The 13,655-nt window shown below is 44.9% G+C and overlaps 1 protein-coding gene across 1 annotated transcript in view; it reads left to right on the top strand.

The window, feature by feature from the left end:
- Positions 1-13,655, top strand: part of LOC122811913 (ribosomal protein S6 kinase beta-2-like) — a gene marked incomplete in the record, with an annotated part of 1,307,756 nt that overhangs the window by 831,983 nt on the left and 462,118 nt on the right.

Genomic DNA, 13,655 nt, shown 5'->3' with positions numbered 1-13,655 from the left:
CCGGATTAAAAAAGACAATCTACACTTTACACCATTTTCCCCACTGTGTGATTACCTTTTTGATACTAGACCCGACCCCAAGAAATTATGGTAGAATTTCCTACTCTATAAAATTCATCTGAGCATCCCACTCCTAGCCCAAGCTAACACACTGTCTGTCACTGCCCCTAGCAGAGTTACGTCTACAAATTACCACAAACAAAATGTGCCTCTCAGCAGCCTGCCTCTGTCTTTCTTCCACACCTTGTAAATTCCAAACACTCATTCAATAAATTACATACCAAATAGGAAACCAAAGCAACCATAAATTCTTAGGTGATTTCAGCTTAAGTATGATGTGATCTAGCATGACATCAGTGGAATTCTGCACTAATTCAACCTTAAGCTACTATAACAGCCCACATGACTTAATCTCATCACTAATGGTCATTCCTTTCTAGGTCATTATCACCAATAACCACAGTCTTATCTCAGACATGATTATCCACACGTCTTCTGTTAATGATCATTGTACAGTATGCTTCACAATAAAAAAATCCCACCAAATTAATCTCATTAATGTATAAGACAGACTGTAACTTTAAAAAACTTAAAGAAGCCTTCTCTGTCACAGACTGGTCTTTTGTATTAAACCTATGCAACACTAACCTTGCTGCAGAAGCTTTCACAACTTCACTCAGATCCCTAAGAGATACATTTATCATCAGTCCTCTTTTTTTCCCATGTTTCTGTATGGGGTTGGGGTGCCATTTCAGCTGTCGCCATTTCTCACAATTCACTGCCAGTCTGTTACCATTTTTGACAGACATGCCTGACTTTCGCAGGTCGTCTCTCTTGCAATCCATCCATGTCTTTGCTGGAAGTTATCATTTCCTCTTGTCTTCTTTCTGTCCATCTTTCTTTGCTTACATCCAAACCACTGTAATCTGTTCTCTTTGATCTTCTCTGCAATTGGACCAACTTTTGGTTTCTGCTTCTGATATCCTCATTTCTTCATCTTTCTCACAGTGTGCACCCTGCTACCCATCTCCAGCACTTTATCTCCATCAGCTTTAGTTTTCTCAGCTGTTGTGCCTTTTCAGCTTCTTTGGCATTATTCTGTTATACACTACCCCTGCCACTCTGTGCCAGTTGGCTACAGCCTCTCCAGTTCTAGCTTGACTTTCTCATTCAGATTTCTGTTCTTCTCTAGCACCCTACCAAATACTTGAAGCTGTTAATCTGTTCCACTATCTTTTCTTCTGTCTCAGTTTTCAGCTCTTTCTGATTTATCCCAGTTGCTGGCATTGCAACTTGTCTTGTATGTACTCTGTTTCATCCTATGTGCCTTCAGGTTTGCATTTCATTCAACTCTCCTTTGCTGAAGTTCTTGCTTAGAGTCTGCCTGTAATGTCACATTGTCTGCATACCGCAACATTGTTGATCTGTTCCCTCTGACCCGTCTGTTGACGTAGTCCATCAACAGTGCACACAGTAGTAGGTTCAAAGTTGAGCCCTGAGCACACCCACTCCTATTGTGAGACCGAATACTGTTCTTACTTGAGTAGGTCTTTGTACACAGCCTGCACTAATTTTACCAATGTTTATGTGACTTTGAAGCACCACAGCACTGCCCAAATCAGCTTACTTGGGACCTTGTCATACGCTTTTTCCAAGTCTAGGAATGCCCAGTTGGACTAATTTCTCATCTCTAGCTTCTTCTCAGCTATTTGTCTCCCTGCAAATAACAGGTCTATAGTGCTGCATCCTGATCTGAATCCAAACTGCTCATCTCCCATCTTACTTTCTACTTCTCTGCCTACATATCAGTCACTCTTTCCAGAACTCTCATGCAGTGTGACAGGAGTTTGATACCTCTTTACTGCCCACAGTTGTGAATGTGCCCTTTGTTCTTGTACACTGGTATAAGTATGCTTATTCTCCAGTCATCTGGGATACACCCTTTTCTCCATATGAGTACCCTCAGGAGCCATTTTTCTCCCATGTCACCCAGCATCTTGATCATATTCACTGTGACCTCATCTGAGCTTGCTGCTTTCCCTGAGTGCATTTTCCTTAGTACTGTTCTTCTAGAGTGCAATCCTCCTCTTTTTTTATAGTAGATTGTGCACGTGGCAGTACAGCTTCTGTGTTTTTTTGTTTTTCATTCAGAAGCTGTTGAAAGGGCTCCTTCCATCTGTTTTTGGTGTCATGTGGGCTGGTGAACAGGTTTTTACTGACATTTCTTGCAAAAGATGTCTTACTATTTCTTTATCTATATATATTTGCCTTGCAAGCTGATTGTTTTTGTGCCATCTACCGAGTCACTTTCAAGCAGCTGGTAGAGTGCCTTTGATGCCTTGTTCTTTGCTATTGAAGCTCCTCTGTCAGTCAACCAGTATTCATTCTTTGCCCAATCTGTCTTTTCTATTTCCTACTTTTTCCTGCACTACTACTTTCTTTTGATGACTCCCTGGACTTCTGCATTCCACCACCAGAAGAATTTCCTTTTCTTCCTGAGGTGCTAGAGCCCAGAGTAATTCCTTGAACTCTTGTGCTTTTTGTCCAGTAAACTTCCAGATCTTCAGCCCAGTCTCTGTTGATCTTCTAGCCTTCTCCAGCTACTTCTTTCAGATGATTATGGCAATCAGTGGTTTATGCTGTGGACCACCTGTTTCACTGGAATGACTTTGCAATCGCTGAGTCTACCCCAGTGCCTTTTCCTTATGAGGAGGAAGTCTTACTGAGTTGCATTTTGGCCACTCTTGTATGTGATCTTGTGAATGTCTGCCTTACCGAACTATGTGTTGGCAAATATCAAGCCATTTGCCAGACAGAAGTCCAGAATGACCTCTCCTTCTTTATTCTTTTGCCCTACCCATGTGGACCAAGACAGTCGTTATATCCTGCTCCACCTGTTCTGTTATGTGCATTCAGGTCACCCATTATCATCACCAATTCATGTTGTCCTGCTTGATCTAGAAAGTCCTGCAACTGCTGTATGAATGCACTCTTTTGCTCACTGAAACAACTTTGCTGTGGGACATAGGCTCACATTATGAATAGTACTCTATCCTTACACTGATGTCTGATTACCATGAGTCAGTCACATATTCTGATGACGTCCCTCATGTATCCCCTATAGGATACATTTTTTTGACCCTACAAACTAAAAAGAAAAACTTTGCAAACTCTTAAACTGAAATCCCCTTTAAAACTTGGAGATTGTACATGGCAAGCATGGAAAACAACCACCATAGCAATAGGTAACAGTTATCTAACTCAGAAGCCACTCAAAACAAGCAATATGGCAACACAAAAAAAAAACAACGTATGAAAATGTTTCAAACATTCTTGGCTAAATCACCAAACCGGTACTGGAAAGAAGTGAATCAGCTCACGGTAAGGGATATTCAAAGTAACCCAGCAACAGGAAGCCCTACTTTCTGTCCCTCTGATTTCCTGTCTGAATGCTCCAACCTACCCACCCTGTCAAACTCTCACACTGTCCTCTGACCCCGCCCCCCACAAAGAACCACCTTTCTGTATTTCTCAGTTTTACTTTAGACAAGTCAGAGAGATTATGAACTTCTGCAACAAATAGTCCATGTAAAGTGGTGTAGCAGGTAGCACACTCACATTTGATGCAGAAGGTATCCCATACCTGAGGATTGCCAACACTGCAGTGCAGCATAATGTCTTCCTTCAGATGAGACTTTAAACCAAGGTCCCATCTGCTTGAGTTGGTGGCAGCTCAGGTGGATGTAAAATATCCCACTGCACCTTTTGAAAACAGTAGGGGAAGTTCTTTTGTGCCCTGGCCAAATTCCCCCAAGCTGTATAAATACCTTTTCAGGTCTTCTTTGAAAAGAGACCACTAGCCTAGTATGACTGGGATTAAAAAAAAAAAAAAAAGATAGTCCACCAAGTGCAGACGACCTCTATCCCTGGTTTATATACCACTGCAGAGCCTTCCTTGCAACCCACACCCCTCAGCACATCTTCAATCTCTGTTTAATTCAAAATATATGCCAGATGTACAGAAGTAGCAATTGTCAGCCCAGTCTCAAAGCAGTGAACACCTCCTCCAAAATACTTCCCAATACAGGCTAACCTCTATCCTTCCCACTCTAGCAAAACTGCTTAAAAATATCTGTTTAATTTATCCAAAATATCATTACCCACAGCCTCTTTTCTCATAAACATCACAGGTTCTGGTCCAGTTGTAATGTATTCACAACCCTGAGGACTCTGACTAATGATATACTACAAGCAATTGAAAGATGCTAGCTAACTGGCACCATCTTTGTCGACTTTACAAAAGCCTTCAACTTCATTGATTCCAACATCTCCATCACCTACTACAATTAGGCGCAAGTCCTGATCCCTTTCATTGGTTTCAAAACTTGTCCATCAAAAAGTCAGCCTTCAAAAAGGAGTACCAGAAGGTTCCATAATTGCTCCTCTGCCATTTTTAGTCTTTGTAAATAAACTACCTACCTCACCTACCCTTCTTATCTGTTCAGATGATGTAGTACTATTTACAAGCAACTCGGTACCCAACCTCCAAACAGACTTTCAAGCAAATTTCTTAGCCCTGATCCAGTGGATATCTAGTAAAAGCTTCCTTCTCAACTCCAGCAAAACCAAAAGTGTGATGTTTGGCACCAAACAGAAACTTAAAAATACACAAAACTCTATGTATGTGTATGATGACTACAACAACCACATAGAAAACACTACCTCTATTAAATAGCTTGGCATTTGGCTTTACTTTGCCCTTAACTTCTCTTTCCATCTTTACTGCACAAGGAAAAATGTCAACTGTTCAGTTTAGTGACAGTAAGTGCTCCTGTTTTCTTATGAAAACTTCAAGAACAGCCATAGGTAAAGGCGTTTTACTCTTCCAAATTGAATATGGCTCCCCTGTCATAGCCTCAGAATCAAAAACAAACACCACATGCATTCAAATAGTAAGCAGTAAAATTTGTAGATGTGTTACTCAAGTCTCCTAAAAATGAACATCACTGTAAAACACTGAAGAGAAGCAAAATAGCTTCCTATTCAATAAAGGGTTGAACTTCTAGGATCTCAACTATTCGACCTTATTATAAAATTAGTATTAGTAAATTGGAAAGAGTGTAGCAGAAATGTATCTATATTACCCGATCGAACGTTTAGGTTAGCGAATACCTAAACGTCGACCTGGTAATGTCGAAAAATTAAAACAGCGAACAGTGTATTTAATGTAGAGAATGAATTCCTTTGTTCGAAACTCCAGTTTCAGCTTCCTCTGTTAATCCTTAGCAGAATAAGGTTTTTCTGTGTGTGTGAGTTTTTGCCGGACTGTTTAAGTTAGAAGACCTAGCTGTCCCTTTCTTTTCTGTACTAGGCCATTTTAGTTGGAGGACCTAGTCCTTGAGGTGTTTCTTCCTCTTCAGGGCTAGGCCCGTTTAAGTTGGAGGACCTAGTCCTCCCTTTTACTTCTTTTCTCTTCTCTTTTTGTCTGTGTGTTATGTCTAAAGAGGTTAAGGAGCACAAGCCTTCAGGCTTCAAAAAATGCATGAAGTGCTCCCAAAAAATGTCATTGACGGATGGTCATGGTCTATGTGTCTCTTGCTTAGGGGCCATCCATTTGCAAGAGACTTGCTTGTTTTGTCATGCCTTCTCCCCTAGAGTGTTACAGGAGTGGAGGAACAAGCTAATTCTAAAGGGTCTTTTAAAGCCTGCCTTTGAGGAAGCCTTGTCTAGCTCCTCCTCTTCTTCCAAGTCCACTAAATCTGCTAAGTCTAAGTCTTTGAAAAGACCTTCTCCGACACCAGCTGGTGTCGCGGAGCTGCCTCCTAAAGTGGCAAAATTGGTCTCATTGTCTCCACTGCCTTCAGAGCTGATTGAGTGCAGCATTGTGGTGACAGGGTCGGTTCCTAGTTTATCGGAGCTGACCACTGAATTTATGAACCTGCTATTCCTCCAAGATCAAGATCCCCGACTATGTTATCCAGGTCTTCCAGGAGCCTTTCTGAAGAAGATGTGGAGAGGGTAGTCCTGAGACTGCTGAAGTCGTCTACTCTATCTAAAATTTTGTTGGCTGTGACCCAGTCGGTTCTGGGGACTGTGGAACCTGTTATACCCTCGATTGTTATTCATCCTCCGAACCGAAGCTCTCTGGTTGGCACCGACAGGGAAGGTTGGAATTGGTCGTCTTCGGTTCCGAGTCTCTCTCTTGGTATTTTGGCTAGGGTGAGTTCAGACCCTGCGTCTATCTCGGAGCCGATATCTCTGACGCTGATGGCATCCTCAGTCTCTTTGGAGCGGGGGAGGTCCTCAGTGCCAGAGAGGTCGGCATTCCAGATGATGAAGAGCGTGCTGTCCAAATCACCAGTTGCTACTAAGGGTGCCAGCACTGTCCCCCCTAGAGCACCTACTTCTGTCTCAGCCCCTACTCTCTCCAGAGACAGCAGAGACCCTCAGCCTCAGGAGCCACCGGCTGGTGGCCCCCACTCTTCCATGACCTTGCCAGAATACCCTTCTGAGGAGCCCCCCAGGAAGAAGACATGCAAGAAGAAACATGTTGACTCCCAGGATGACTCTTTGACATCTGACACTGACCTCGAGGAATCAGAAGGGGTCCCCCAAGTCATCCTCTGATGATGTCTCCTTCGTGAACATTCTGGAGATCCTTAAGCAGAGGTGCGGCTAGCCCACTGTGATCCCTTCTAATGAGGAGTCAGTGTACCTGAAGGCTTTCGGGTCTCAACCTTCTGCCTCTTGGGTGTCTCCACCTTTTGACGAACTGATGGATTTAGTTAGTCGAAAGGTGTGGGATACTCTTGATGTCGTGGAGCCAGCCCCTAGGAGACCCAACAAGTTTCTTTCTGCCCCTCCAGGTAAAGAATTTTTGTCCAAAGGTGTCCCCGTAGATGCCATGGTGGTGGCGGCGGCCACTAAGAAGGAGCTTGCGGAGACTTCTTCTATCCATCCGCCGAATAAAGAGTCTCGACAGATTGACAGGTACAGGAAGCTTGTCTTCAGTTCAGCGGTTTTTACTCTTCGATCATTGAACTATCTCAGTCATTTCACGAGATTGCAGAGGGATCTCCTCAAGGAGTAGGAGATGCTATACAGGGTACATGTACTGAGGGAGTCCCTGACAAGATTTCTGCTCAGTTGTCCACCTTAAATTCCATAGTTAACTCCTCCATGTGGCATATTTCTTATGCGGCTGATGGAGCGAGTAGAACAGCAGGTTCAGGAGTTGCCCTAAGGCGTCACTCCTGGATGCGCTTGTGTAATTTTACGGAACCGTTCAAATCTACTTTCACCAACGCCCCATTTGATGGTTCCTCATTGTTTGGATCTAAGGTGAAGGACACACTCACTCGGTGTGAGCAAGAAGGAAAGACGCTCTCTGCCGTGGGAGTACGTTTTACTGTTCCCTCTCGACCATACCCCAAAGGTCAAAGGAAAGGTAAAATGTGGTTCAAAAAGTCACAGAGGGTCTTTCCGAACACACAGGGAGAACCCTGCTTCAGAGGCAGAGGAAGAGGAAATGGGAGACGTCGCCCTAGAGGCAGGGGCGGACCGCAATACCAACAAGGTCGTGATTCCTTTCGGGGACAGCCTTATCAGCGCTCATGATATGGGGCCTGACTGCATTTCTCTGGGGCGGTCGGGGGTCGCATTTCTTTGTATCCAGAAGCCTAGCTAAGTATCACCCAAGACAAGTGGGTACAAAGAGTTGTTACCAGAGGCTATATTCATACTCTTTTCCCTTCCATCGTTTGTTCCCAAGAAGATCCCAGATGTACCACTCAATCACAGGGATCAGGCAACGGTGGAGATCAACAAGTTGCTCTTAAAAAGAGTCATCCAGTCCATCCCAGCAAACCAGATAGGATCCGGAACTTACTCCAGGTTCTTTTTAGTCCCAAAACGAACAGGAGACTGGAGGCCAATATTAGACCTCACCAGATTAAACAAATCCGTGAGAAAGGACAAGTTTTGGATGGTAACACTGCAGTCAATACTCTCTTTGTTAGGGAAAGACTATTGGATGTGCGCAATAGATCTCCAAGATGCCTGCTACCATATAAAAATGGACAAGGCGTCCAGGAGCCATCTACGCTTCCGGCTAGGAGGCAGTCACTATCAGTTTCGTGCTCTGCCCTTTGGTCTCACAACAGCCCCCAGGGTGTTCACCAAATGCATGGCAGTAGTGACAGCTCATCTGAGACGTCAGGGATTCCAGGTGTTTCCGTATTTGGATGACTGGATCCTGACCACCCCCAACAGGCATCTACTTCTCCAAAACAGGAACACCACTATTCCACTTTGTGCTCGGTTAGTGATCTCCTTAAATTGGGAAAAATCTGCATTATTGCCCTCTCAATCTGTGATTTTTATAGGCACAGAGGTAGACACAGTGAACATGACAGCTCGTCTCCCCGCCGAAAGGACACATAATTTAATCTTTCAAATTCAACGTTTTCTCCCATAGCGGAAGGTCAAAGCAAAGTGGGTTCTTCATCTCCTCGGGACTATGGCATCCACCATCCTATTAGTACCATTAGCCAGGTTGCACATTCTCCGGTAGCTTCTGCCTTCCCAATGGTCCTTCCAATATCTTCGCTGAATCGCCCTTTTCTGCTGAGGGAATCATGCAAGGAGGACCTCCTTTGGTGGATAGCACCTAACCAGTTGATGGGTGCCCCCTTTGTTCCTGGCCAACCCGTTGCCACTGTGACCACGGATGCCTCCCAGATCGGGTGGGGGGACATTATCTCGGCAGGACTGTTCAAGGCACATGGCAAGAACACGAGGCTCACCTGCATATCAATGTTCTGGAGATGAGGGCGGTGCTCCTGGCGTTGCAAGCACTTCAAGACCTTCTTCCTCTAGGGACTATTGCGATACAATCAGACAACATGTTGGTAGCTTGGTATATCAACAAACAGAGCGGTACCAGATCTTACCCACTCTGTCAAGAGGCCATGCGAGTTTGGGAATGGGCGATTTCTTCCCAGCACTTTCTGGTTGCAACACACATTCCAGGGATGACCAACGGGATAGCTGACAAGCTCAGCCAGGTGATCCTACTGCCTCATGAGTGGTCACTGAAACACGAAACAGTGGAACAGATTTTCCGCAAATGGGGACAGCCTTGCTGCGACCTTTATGCCAGTCCAGTCAATGCCAAATGCAGCAGCTATTTTTCCCTCATTCCCCCTCCAGGGGAGACACCCAGAGACGCTCTAGCTCACGATTGGCCCCTGGGTCTTCTGTATGCTTTTCCTCCATTTTCTCTCATTTCCAAAGTGATTCAGAAAGCCCGATGGCTGGGATGCAAGTTAATCCTTGCTCCTTACTGGCCTCGTCAGGTTTGGTTCCCCTTCCTCGAGCCTCTTCTCCTGGACGATCCTTGGATTCTGGACCCAACTCCAGATCTCTTGACTCACATGTCAGGTTCGCTACATCCCTCAATCCACACCCTCAAACTGACAGCGTGGCTGCTCCAGATGTTCATCGTGTTTCACTGTTGCAGTCATTACTCTTGGGTTATCCTGCTGGCAGGCTACCCGCAGTCGGCCTGAATTCCAAAGTCTTGGTCCATCGTCGGTTGCTGTCGCTTCTTCCCTGACGTCAGTGCGCCAGGGGTATAAAAGATGCAGCCGACGCCATTTTCTTGAGTCTTTCTTGCCGCGCGGTGCCCGAAGCAGAAGCAGTTCGCAAGTGCCGGTCGGCCGACTCTTGAGATTTTCGTGTTCGAATTTCAGATCCGAAGTCATTTACAGCTAAGTACCCTGTTGGGGAAACTTTTTTCTTGCTCCAGACCGATGTCAGAAAAAGTTAATAATTGTATTTCTTGTGGGAAGCAAGTACCTCATAAGGACTTCCATTCTTATTGTATTCCTTGCCTAGGCCCTGATCACGACGTACCTAATTGCAGATTTTGTGCTAGATTTAACCTACGCACTATTAAGCGCCGGTACAATTTTGCATTTCATTACTTTGGCCGAAGATTTAATTACACAATGTCATCGGATAGCCATCCGACTACCGCAATTCACAAGAAACGCAAGGAAAAGGACAGGCATCCGAGGTCCAAAACTGACGACGAGGCTTCTTTTAAGCCGGTTCGCCGGTTCTCAGTGAGGCGCTTTTGCAGACCCTGACGGCCGCTACCGACTCCACGTGGAGCAGACTAGGCCACTGGAAACTCAAGGTATTGGATACTTGGAAAATATTCCCTCAGATGGGTCTGGAGCCGCTGAGCAGGCATCTGCTTCGGAGGGTGTTTATAGGCCTACACAGTTATATATAAAACCGATTACGGCTTCAAAGGCAAAGACTAAAGCACCACTAAAGACAAAGAAACAAGTGCAGCAAGCCCATGGACAGGCCTCCATGCCTAAAAAACAGATGCTCAAAATGGCCAAAGACCTAATTACTTTGATCAGGGGTTCCCGTCCCCCTCCTGAGAAGAGGCCTAGGCAAGAGGCAGAATATGAATCTTCAGATCAGGTTTCCATTTCCTGTGACTCCTCTTCTGACCAAGAATACTCTCCCTCCCTATGAGGATTCCAATGCTGAAGAATCTATCCCTTCAGCCTCCCCTCCTGAGGATTATTCTTTTGGGGAAACCCTGCATACCATGAGGGAGCACTTCCACTGGGAGAGCCAAGACTACTCAGAATCTAAGAAAAGGCTTACAGATTTTCTTTTACTACCCTCAGCACAGGCCTCCTGTTTTAGACTTTGTAGATGATGTATTTTCAGAGTCCAGCCTGTCCTCTGACTCTTTACCCCCTGCACCTGTTAAGCCAGACCGATACTACAGGGTTCCAGATTCACATAAATTTCTTTATAAAAACCCTGCTGCTGACCCAGAAACTATTTCTCAGTGTCCCAAAGGGGGTCAAGGCTTCCACTGCAAAAAACACTGTCCCCTCTGATAGGGATTCAAGGACACTGGACAGATGGGGGAAAAAGGGTTACACTTCTGCTACCTTGACTGTGAGGGCTTTAAATTGTCAATTTCATATGCTTAAATATCAGCAATACTTGCTGTCAGTGCTTAAACAGAAAATGTTAACAAATTTTGAATGTGCAGAAAACAAGGAAATGCAGGATTTATTGCATGCAACTGAACAAGTGGGAAAGCATACTTTGCAATAGTTTTGATTCTCTGGAGGCCTCTTGCAGGGCTGCTGTTACGGGTTCTGTCATTAGGCGACATGCTTGGTTAAAGGAACAGAATCTGCCTGATCATGTTAAAGCAAAATTATTAGATGCTCCATTACAGCATGATACTTTGTTTGGTGTTAAAGCAGAAGAGGCGTTGAAGAAAATGGAGGACAAAGCGAAATCTATGCAGACGGTTAAGGATTTCTTACAGGTGCAGCCACCCAGATTTAGCAGGAACTGGCCTACTAAGAATTGGTTCTTTCCAGTGTCAGATAGGCCACAAAGAGGCAGATACAGACGCCCCAGAGGCACATCTCAGCCCCAAGGCTCATACAGGCCTAAACAATGGGGTTCTTCTATCTCCAAAAGCGGAGAAGACAAATCACAGCCATACAGGAAACAGTCCCAATGACTTTCCTCTGCCAGAACCAAGCACTTATCTTTTGGCAGCCCCCTTAGGGGGAAAACTAGCACCTTTTTCACAAAATTGGCACATGATCACCCAGGACAAATTGGTCTTGAACATAGTGTCTCAGGGCTACAGGTTCCACTTTCACACCCTGCCAAGGACAAAAGGTATGCCAGACCTGCCACACAATCAATGGGCAGAGGCACAAAAGCAAGTTTCATCCCTCATGTCCATGAGGGCCATTCAGCGAGTACCACAGCAAGAGCAGGGACAAGGATTTTACTCGAGACTTTTCTTGATACCCAGAAAGGACAAAGCCTGGAGACCAGTACTGGACCTGTCTATTCTAAACACATTTCTGGACGTACCAAAATTCAAAATGTTGAGTCTGCAGCAGCTACTGCCCATGCTGGGCAAGAAGGCTTGGCTTGTAACTTTGGACCTAAAAGAGGCATACCTGCATGTCCCGATCAGACAATCTTGCAGAAGATACCTCAAATTCATAGTTGGCTCAATGCACTTCCAATTCTCTGCACTGCCCTTTGGTTATCTACTGCGCCCAGGGTCTTCACAAAATGCCTGGCACCAGTAATTGCATTTTGCAGACAGAGGAATTCAAATATATACTTACTTGGATGATTGCCTTATTCAAGCAGAGAACAGAGACATTCTACTAAAGCATCTGGCGTTGTAAAAAGATTACTAATTTGCCTAGGGTACACAGTAAACGAAAGGAAATCAAAACTAGTACCCTCTCAAGAGATAATATTCATGGGTGCAAGCTTAAATACAACTGCCCAGATGGCTTATCTCACGTCAGACAAACAAAGGCAACTGACTTCTTACTTCAAAATGTTGGCAACAAAGACCCAGTTATCTGCAAGAAATATTCTGCAGGCTTTGGGCTTCATGGCATCCTGCATTCTGCTAATTCCATATGCCAGACTGCATATGAGGAAACTACAATGGTATCTAAAAAGTGTTTGGACTCAACATTGCCACAACCTGGAAACATTAATTACCCTCATTCCCTGCCTGCAGCAGGAGTTTTGATGGTGGGCACAGGCCTGTCATCACAACAAGGGACAGCCATTCACTTTACCCACAGCCAGGCAAACACTAACAATGGATGCATCAGATTATGCCTGGGGGGCCCACATGGTAGGAAAATGTATTCAGGGCACATGACCTGCAAGCCAGATGCATCTTCATATCAATCAAAAAGAGATGCTACCTGTTCAGAATGCCCTGACAGCTTTCAAGGATCTACTTCATCCAGGACAACTACTGATAAAGACGGACAATACTACTGTCATGTGGTACATAAACAAGCAGGGAGGCACACATTCCTACCCCCTCTGAAAACAAGCCATGACTTTGTGGGACACAGCATTGACTTATCAAGTTCACCTGCAAGCACAATTCCTGCCAGGAAAAATAAATACTCTGGCAGATGAACTAAGCAGAAACCTCATGGATCCCCACGAGCGGAAACTGGATCCACAAGTCTTCAGCATGATAACAAGGAAATGGGGATGCCCAGACATAGATCTGTTTGCCACCCCTCACAACTGCCAACTACAGAGATTCTGCACAAGGACTTATCACAAGCAAGCATGGAAAGTGGATGCCTTATCCTTCAGCTGGAAAAACCTAACCATATATGCCTTTCCTCCACTGCCTCTCCTCCCAAGGTACTCGTAAAGGTCAGACAAGAGAAGCCAAAAGTGATACTGATTGCCGCAGACTGGCCACGCCAGCACTGTTACCCAATCCTGAAGAACTTGTCTCAAGGTCCAGCCTGGACATTGCATCAAATTTCTCACTTACTGACCCAACAAAACAATCAGATCCTGCACAGCCAACTCAGGACCTTAAATCTGGCAGCATGGCGGATAATGTAGCCATTCAGAACACTCCTCTCTCCAAAGCTTTGATGGATGTTATCTTGGAGGCCCAGTACCAGAAAATCTTATGCAGAAAAATGGAAGAGATTCTGTGCTTGGAACCAGGCACAAGGAATTGACACGTTTGAACCAAATATTCCTCAGATTTTACAATATTTAACTGAGATGCTGGACAA

Source organism: Protopterus annectens, chromosome 9.part0 (assembly GCF_019279795.1).
Source record: "Protopterus annectens isolate FY-2018-M chromosome 9.part0, PAN1.0, whole genome shotgun sequence".
Taxonomy (NCBI): domain Eukaryota; kingdom Metazoa; phylum Chordata; order Ceratodontiformes; family Protopteridae; genus Protopterus; species Protopterus annectens.
The sequence above is the reverse complement of the archived record's forward strand: the minus strand, read 5'-3'. Positions and strand labels throughout refer to the sequence as shown.